Source organism: Halichoeres trimaculatus, unplaced genomic scaffold (genome assembly GCF_033239565.1).
Source record: "Halichoeres trimaculatus isolate MK-OKI-2021-1 unplaced genomic scaffold, fHalTri1.1 fHalTri1_scaffold_1, whole genome shotgun sequence".
In the NCBI taxonomy this organism is placed as follows: domain Eukaryota; kingdom Metazoa; phylum Chordata; class Actinopteri; order Labriformes; family Labridae; genus Halichoeres; species Halichoeres trimaculatus.
In genome coordinates, this window is record NW_027437179.1 from 43,949,800 (window position 1) to 43,959,428 (window position 9,629).

Below are 9,629 nucleotides of genomic sequence, written 5' to 3' on the forward strand. Positions count from 1 at the left end.
AAAGTTCACTCTGTCAGGGAGTTTGTTTTAAAGATGTTTGTTTGCCAGATCGCCCGCTGACATTAGTCATGGTGGTGAACAAACAGAAGGCAGGAGTAGCCGGGGAGGACAGTCTGAAGGAGGAGGAGGAGGAGAGCGGTACGGTGTCTGATCTGGTTTGGGATGAGAACGTTTAGCATCGTTTTCTCTGAAGCTTTCTGTCAGGGTTCAGTCTGACTATATCAGTCCTGTCTCTGTGATAAATATCCGATGGACGGTGGTCCGATGGACGGCGGTCCGATGGACGGCGGTCTGATGGACGGCGGTCCGATGGACGGCGGTCTGATGGACGGCGGTCCGATGGATGGTGGTCCAATGGATGGTGGTCCGATGGATGGTGGTCCGATGGACGGCGACCCGATGGATGGTGGTCCGATGGACGGTGGTCCGATGGACGGTGGTCCAATGGTGGTGGTCTGATGGACGGTGATCTGATGGACGGTGGTCCGATGGATGGTGGTCTGATGGATGGTGGTCTGATGGATGGTGGTCTGATGGACGGTGGTCCGATGGACGGCGGTCCGATCGATGGTGGTCTGATGGATGGTGGTCTGATGGATGGTGGTCTGATGGATGGTGGTCTGATGGACAGTGGCCTGATGGACGGTGGCCTGATGGATGGTGGTCTGATGGACGGTGGTCTGATGGACGGTGGTCCGATGGACGGCGGTCCGATCGATGGTGGTCTGATGGATGGTGGTCTGATGGATGGTGGTCTGATGGATGGTGGTCTGATGGACAGTGGCCTGATGGACGGTGGCCTGATGGATGGTGGTCTGATGGATGGTGGTCTGATGGACGGTGGTCCGATGGACGGCGGTCCGATCGATGGTGGTCTGATGGATGGCGGTCTGATGGACTGCGGTCTGATGGACGGTGGTCATCGTTTGGTCTGTTCTGAAAGCTCTTCACACCTGCTGAGGGTGAAGGATGTCCATCAGGAGAGAAAACTCTTTGACTGACAGAAAGAAACTACGTAGGAATGAGAAAGAATTCACTCTCTGTCGCTGCTTGATGCTTCAGGTAAACTCTGAGATGACGAACAGAGAATCAGCAACTTGGAGGAAAGAGGAACAGCAACAAACGAAGCAACAAATCACCTGCTGGGTGAAGGTGAAACAACCAGGGCTGAACTGGACTGATGGGAGGGTAAATCAATGTGAGGTTTCATCAGGTCAGAGGGTTAGAGAGGGTCAGAGAGGGTTTGAGAGGGTCAAAGAAGGTCAGAGAGGGTCTGAGAGGGTCAGAGAGGGTCTGAGAGGGTCTGAGAGGGTCAGAGAGGGTCTGAGAGGGTCAGAGAGGGTCTGAGAGGGTCAGAGAGGGTCTGAGAGGGTCAGAGAGGTAACCACGTGTCGGCTGTATCATGAAGGAGCAGGGTATCCCTCTCATGTGGGCAGAAACACACACTGAATCACCCACTTAGGGGCCAAAATGTGCTCTCCAGTGCCCTCTAGGGGCCAAACACGCTGAACTGGCCTCGTGGCCGCCCCTGCAGGTATGTGAGTGTCAGGGGCTGGCTCCTCCTCTTAGCAGCAGGTGAGGCACACCTGGCTTCTGTCAGCTGATCATCTCACCTGTAAGAACCTGGTCCTCAGTCCACTTGTCTGCCTGGTCACTGCCTCCTGTTCGGCTCAGTCTGTTTTCTCCTGAAGGTCTGTGAGCTTCTCCTCACAGTTTTGGTCTCACCTGTGTTCCTGAGCTCAGGTGTTCCTGTGTGCCTTGCTGCTGTTTACCTGAGGGTTCCTCTTCCAGCCGCTCCCTGCTGTCTCTGCTGGCTCCTCTCTAACGTTAAACTCTGTTTCTGCTTCACGTCCTGTGTCAGTCTCTGCTCTGGGCTCTGACTGAACTCAGACTGAAAACACTTTGTGCCTTTTTCTTTCTTTGCCCCCGTCTGTCAGAGTCTGTGAACTCCTCTGCTCTCAGCTGCTCCTCTGCAGTCACTGGGTTTGCTGATCTAGACTGAATATATCTATGTTCAGTCTGAAGAATATAAAGTTAGAGCTGCAGTGTTTATCAAAAGTCTGGGAAAGAATGACGAACATTTTCAGACGTGGACTCTCCAAAGAGTCGAGTTTAACGATACGCTCAGGTGTTCCCAGACGTGTGTGTGTGTGTGTGTGTGTGTGTGTGTGTGTGTGTGTGTGTGTGTGTGTGTGTGTGTGTGTGTGTGTGTGTGTGTGTGTGTGTGTGTGTGTGTCTGAACTGCTGGAGCTTGCTGCTTGTGGTCAGATTAGTGTTAGTCTGTCTGTCTGCTTTCACAGAGAAACATGTTTAATCCTGTTTAATCCACCTGCTCTGGGATTGGCTCCTTCCTCAGACTCTGACGGCGATTACCCCCAACACAGGAACACAGGCATTAGACACACACTGATACACACCTGGGCCCAGCTCACACACACACACACACACACACACACACACACACACACACACACACACACACAAAGAGACACATACAGAGAGACAAACACTCACACACACTCCAACACACACACACACCCAGAGACACAGAGGGACACGGTTCGACGTGTTCTGGTTTCCTTCATTTGTCTGAGCTAATATCGCCTGTCAGATTCATAGAGGGAGGGGGGGGGGAGAAAGGAGTGAGGAGGAAGGAAGAAAGGAGGAGGGGGTAGGCAGAAAGAAGGAAGTAGGGAGGAAGAAAGGAGGGAGAAAGGAAGGAGGATGGGGGAGACATAAAGGAGTGAGGAGGAAGGAAGAAAGGAGGAGGGGGAAGAAGGATGAAGTAGGGATGGAGGAAGAAGGGAGGAGGGAGGACGGAAGGAAGGAGGGGGGAAGGGATTTGGGAGGAGGGGGGGAGGAATGAAGGAGTGAGGAGTAAGGAAGAAAGAGAGAAAGGAGGAAGGAGGAAGGAAGAAAGGATAAAGTAGAGAGGAAGGAAGTAGGGAGGAGGAAGAAAGTAGGGAGGAGGAAGGAAAAAGGAAGTAGAGAGAAAGGAAGTAGGGAGGAGGAAGAAAAAAGGAAGTAGGGAGGAAGGAAGTAGGAAAAGAAGGATAAGGGGAAAGGAAGGAAGGGAGAAAAGAGAGGGGGAAGAAGGAGGAGGGAGGAGAATTGAAGGAGTGAGGAGGACGGAAGAAAGGAAGGAAGGAAGAAAGGAGGAAGGAGGAAGGAAGAAAGGATAAAGTAGGGAGCAAGGAAGTAGGGAGGAGGAAGGAAGAAGCAAGTAGGGAGGAAGGAAGTAGGGAAAAAAGGATAAGGGGAAAGGAAGGAAGGAAGAAAAGAGAGGGGGAAAGAAGGAGGAGAATTGAAGGAGTGAAGAGGAAGGAAGAAAGGAAGGAAGGAGGGAGGAGGAAGAAAGGAGGAAGTAGGAAGGAAGAAAGGAAGGAAGAAAGGAGGGAGGATGGAGGAAGAAAGGAGGGAGGTAGAAAGGAGGGAGAATGGAGGAAGAAAGGAGGGAGGAAGAAAGGCGTAAGGAGATACAGACAGAGAAAGATAGAGGTGGACAGGAGGAAGAAAGGAGTAAGGAGATGGGGAAAGAAGAAGAAAGAGGAGGACAGGAGGAAGAAAGGAGGGAGGAGATGGGGAAAGAAGAAGAAAGAGGAGGACAGGAGGAAGAAAGGAGGGAGGAGATGGGGAAAGAAGAAGAAAGAGGAGGACAGGTGTGTGAGATGTAAAATCTACACAGACAGAGTGAGCAGAGACAATAAGAGCAGAAACAAACCAACAGGAGGAGGAGGAGAGACAAACAGGAGAAGAGACAACAGAGACAGAGAGGGAGACAAACACAGAGGAGCAAACAGAGGATTAAAAACAGGAGGACTCAGAGCTGAGAGCAGACAGACTTCAGGAGGAGCAGCGCCACCTTCAGAGCTCACCTGGAGACAAATCCTTCAGGTGACTCTGACATGAGGAGGAAAACTCTGGAAACAACGAAACAAACAGTTTCTGACTCTCAGCTGTTTGTGACTCTCAGCTGTTTGTGACTCTCAGCTGTTACTGACTCTCAGCTGTTACTGACTCTCAGCTGTTTGTGACTCTCAGCTGTTACTGACTCTCAGCTGTTTGTGACTCTCAGCTGTTTGTGACTCTCAGCTGTTACTGACTCTCAGCTGTTTGTGACTCTCAGCTGTTACTGACTCTTAGCTGTTTGGGACTCTCAGCTGTTTGGGACTCTCAGTTGTTTGGGACTCTCAGCTGTTTGGGACTCTCAGTTGTTTGGGACTCTCAGCTGTTACTGACTCTCAGCTGTTTGTGACTCTCAGCTGTTTGGGACTCTCAGCTCTGTTTTCATCCAGTTTGAGCTCAAATGTTCAGGAATCCTGCAGAGAAACGACAGGTTACGGTTATTTCTCCCCCTCAGTGACGGTTTCTCAGCTTCTTCAGCTTCCTCTTGGTCCAGACCCACCACGTGTCCCAGATCCTGCAGGTGAGGCCAGAAACCACATCCCACAAGCTTCTCCAGACCTGATACTCTTCTGACATGGACCCTGGTCTTCAGTCCAGCCCCCCTTACAGGTCGCAATGGGATTCAGGTCAGGGCTTTGAGCAGCCCCATGTCCACCAAGTGGTCTGGTTTGTTTCCCCAGCCAACCATGTCCTTCTTGGTAGGCATGTTAGCCGAATGCTGCTAGCTGTATCTGCTACGTGTTAGCGTGATGCCATAGCAGGGTGACACAGTGTTCCCGCCAATAAAACCAACAAAGAAGAAAACATGACAGTAGTAAACACAGTGATCAGCATGTGTCTCTTTGTTACGAAGGAAAATCAAGCTTTGTTTACCTATCCCTACTGTCACACAGGAAGTGACTGTTCTTTCAGCCAATCAGCAGTCAGCAGAGTTTTTAGCTCCACCCAGTGGGACGAGGTCCAGCAGCAGAACAGAGAGACGGCTGCTGATGGTGAACGCTGCTGACAGACGTCCTCACGATACCAGCCCTGCTCATCAACTGTAGCTCAGACTTATTACATCACTTCCTGTTTCTACACAACAACCTGAGCTCGTTCAGTGAAAACTTTCTAACAGTGCAGACCCAGCTGTGTGACGGGTAACACAGGAGTCAGAGATCTGTTACTCATCGTGGCCTTCAGGATCCTGTTTCATCCTCTCACTGGTTCCCGAAAACTACCCCCCCCACACACACACACACACACACACACACACACACACACACACACACACACACACACACACACACACACACACACACACACAGCAGGTCCCTTGTTGTTATAATCTGTGCCGTTTTCAGTCTGGGCTCCAGGAGAAGGTGATAAGTAGACGCAGTGACTGTCGGGCGGTGAGGCGAGCTGATAAAGAGCAGGTGGCGAGCTCAGTGAATCATCCATTCAGCACTCAGAGACAGGCGGGACCAGAGGAGACCAGACAAAGGATGACCACACCTGGGCGTCCGTTTAGGTGACTCAGCCCCTTCAGACGGTGGACTGACTCACTGCCAGCTCACTGCTCGCTGTGCTCACAGCCTCAGCCTGCAGCAGGAGCTCCTCACTGAGGAGGACCAGGAGGACCCCCTGTCTGGGCTCTAACACTCAGATCTACCAGGATACTTACAGTAAATAAACACTGAGTTGATTCAGGATTACATAATGCAGGTAACCATCTGCATGGAGCTCAGTGAGATCAGCTCAGTCTGAGCGCGTGCAGGAGCTCGGCTCTGTCAGGAAGTGAAATAAGACTCTGTGTTTGTATGACATTATTTCAAATATTCATCGTCCTGCTGTTATATTTTAGATTTAAACCAACATGAAAACAGATAAATACACACGTTGAATTTAAAACAGGTGAGCACTCATTACTCCAGCATACAGCTCCTGGTGGAACAAAAATCATGATAGTTTATCAAGAGCAACTTTACTCATTTTTGGTCTTTAACCTTTAGCTGAATACCTGTGTTTTCATCACGCTCTGCAGAGCATCCCAGCTCTGCTCAGCCTCCTTTGTCTCGTCAATCTGGAGAGCTCATACTGAATCCTAACGTGGTCTTTCAACCCCGACTCTTCATCTCTGGATTTTCTACAACTCAGCTCAAAGCTCGACACAAACTGCTCAACTTTCCCTCCTGCTGCAGTGGTTCACCCAAAAAAAAGAGAGAGACCAGTATCTGATGACCTCAGACTGTCTGGATCCTGCACAGCATGCTGCAGCTGCTGGAGTCCAGCAGGGGGCAGCAGAATCCACACACACCGTGATGCATTACACAGCTCCTCTGCAGCTCTATGACCTCACTTCAGTTTGCACTAAGTTGTTGCCGTACCAGTCTCTGCACACCACGGTCAGATGACGATTTGTGTGATTAGACAGCTGCACAGTTTACTCATTTTGACCTTTAATAACCCCAGAGTAACCCAGCTAACGGTCGTTAAACACAGATCTACAGAAGGAAGCACTTCCTGTTCTGTTTCATGGAGTTTAACATCGTTAATGTGCTGAAAATGATCAGAAATTACATTTTGCATGAAAATAACCTTTTTGCACAAGAAAATGACTCAGTGCTGGAGGAGGGGAACATTTTGCCTTTGCATGGAGCTCAGGCTTTAGTATATTAGACATGATTTAATCTGGAGACATAAAGAGTTTAGTGCATAAAAAGTTAGAGAACTACATTATGGACTTGTAGCGCTCAGGTCTGGTCCTAGTGGTCCCAGTGGTCCCAGTGGTCCCAGTGGTCCCAGCGTCTTGCAGAAACAGCTGTTCACAGTCAGTTTCTTAAGGAGTGAAAACCCTCTCGATGCCTCTTCTCTCCAGGAGAACAGAGAAACGTGGTCTGAACACGTCTCCTCTCTGAGACTGGAGCTCCGGGGACTAAAGGAGGACAATCAGACCACTTCAGCATGCGGCTCTGGACTCCAGCAGACCTGAATTGACTCAGATGAGACATGCTGTTACAGTCTGGCCCCATTGGTCCCTGGGGCCTGTCAGTCAGTGAGCTGACGTAATGCTGTCTGGCTCTGTGTGCGGGCTGCTCTGATCACTGCTCCACCTTTAGGCAGGTTTCTCATCACTCTGGGGTTAGTGAAGTTATTTAATCCCTGTAAGTTTTCCTGCGTGTCGCTGAAGCAGCTTGAACAGGAAGTGAGAGGAGGTTTTATTTTGCCATCATGCTCAGTGTGGCTGTAACATATGGTGTGTCTGCGCGCTCTGACGCAGGACTGGAGGCTCACGCTGGTCTGTTTGGGTCCAACATGAGAGAGTGATGTAGAAACAGGACTGAACACAGAGACATGAACCAGGAGCATCCCTCACTACGACCTGGACACAGTCTGCTCTCTGAACGCCTTCCTCCTCTCGTTAGTCTCAGTTTGCTTCAGTCAGAGTCAGACTCCACCTCAGAGCTGCATCACCTGAGAAAACACAGCTCACAGAAATGTTACACGACGCAGCCTGAGAGATGATCCAGTAACATGAACATGATGATGTGAAATGTTAGGGTGGTTGGGGGTTCAATTCAAGCTCTTGCAGTCACATGCCAAAGTGTCCTTGAGCAAGACACTAATCCCTGAATTGCAGTGGTGTGGATGTCAGATCTAACTGATGGTTTCTAATATGAAAAACCTGTGCCATCAGTGTCAGAATCTGGTGGGGATAGAGGTATTCAAGAAGCACTGTGGAGTGCTTTGAGTGGTCTGAGAGAATACAAGAGCACTATGTAAGTACTGCTCCATTTACCAGGTAGTAGCAATAGGAAATTACAAAAAGCAATAAACAGTGCGGCTCAATACAGTATAAAACAATATGAAACACTGAAACACAAAAAATACAAAAGCATACGGTATAACATGAGAAGAAAATTTACGCAACACTAAGATGTAAGTTATGAAAATACTCTCTCTCTCTCTCTCTCTCTCTCTCTCTCTATACACACACACACACACACACACACACATATATATATATATATATATATATATATATATGTGTGTGTGTGTGTGTGTATGTATGTATGTATGTATGTATGTATATGTGTGTGTATATATATATATATATATATATACACACACACACACACACATATATATATATATATATATATGTGTGTGTGTGTGTGTGTGTGTGTATGTATGTAGGTATATGTGTGTGTGTGTGTGTATATATATATATATATATATATATATATACATATATATATATATAGTACACAACAGTAAAATGGGAAATGTTACAATAACAAGAAAAGAATGTAAAATAATATATAAATAATATATATTATTACATATATTAATAGTACAACATGGTGTCCTAAATTCAATAGAAAAAGTAATGAAATGAAATCAATGCAGAACAATATGGTAGGAAATATGAGGACACAAAATATTTTGTTAGGAAAATATTTAATAAAATGAGATACATGAAACAATACTCCCTCAATATGAAACAAGATAAAACATTAACGACAAAAAAATGTTTTAAACACTGAACAGATAATATGCTTTAAAAAAATAAAATACAAAACATGATGATATAAAGTGTTAGGGTAAGAAAGAATACAGTTAGGGTTAGGTTACGATATGTTAACAAGAGGGATGTCCCCATCAGTTTTATTTTGCCCTGGAGACCAAGTCATTTTATTTTGAGTATCTGCAGATCCTGAGTCCTGATCAGATACTGATACCCTGATACATCCAGCTCCAGCTTAAAGATCCTGCTACACTCTGCTCTACAGCGTTCAACCAACAGGGTCACTGCAAAGTCAAGTCACGAACTATCATTTACCTGATAAAAAATGATGACTATATATATATATATATATATATATATATATATATATATATATATATATATATATATATATATATATATATATATATATATATATATAAGAATCAATAGGACACAGGACTAAATGATATTAAACATAATAATACAACATGCAACAAAAGGTTTTTTTTTTTTTTTTTTTGTTAAATAAATTTCAATATGCTCTTAAACAAGAAGTGATGGGACACCAAAAGGTATAATATGTAAAAATATGACAGCAATGAGACCAGAAACAATAAAAAAAAAAGAGACACTTATTTTTAAATGTTAAAATACGTGATGATATGTTACAAACCAGAACAATGTATGAAATATTAAAGTGAGGAAGTAAATGATCTAAAACAGGTGGAGATAAGACAAAATGATGACATGTTTCTGAAGTTACATTAACCATTATCTTTTTCTCTGAATCATGAATCATTGATCTGTGAAATATAACAGGTATAACAGTCTGACTGTGGATTAATCTGATCACAGCATTTGAGATTAAAGATTAAAGAGGTTTGGATTAGACTGTGTGTAAGAGTTTGGTTATGAATTAGTGACAAACGTGTGTTTATTCATGATTCTTTAGCAGTTTGTATGGTTAGTATCTGACATTGTGATGAATTATATCACTAAAGACAAAAACAAAGAGAACGGCCTGAAAAGCCTTATTTTACAGATTAATTAAAAACTATCACCTATGGTCACATTTTGCTGTGTCGTGATTGAATCAAACATTTTCAGTTCCCATGTTTAATAAAATCTGACCTGTGTTTATGTTTGTGTCATACTGTCTCAGACTCTGAGACACCAGATACAGTTACCTCTGATACAATTTTTCTTTTTACACTGTGGTCCAGGCTGGGATCAT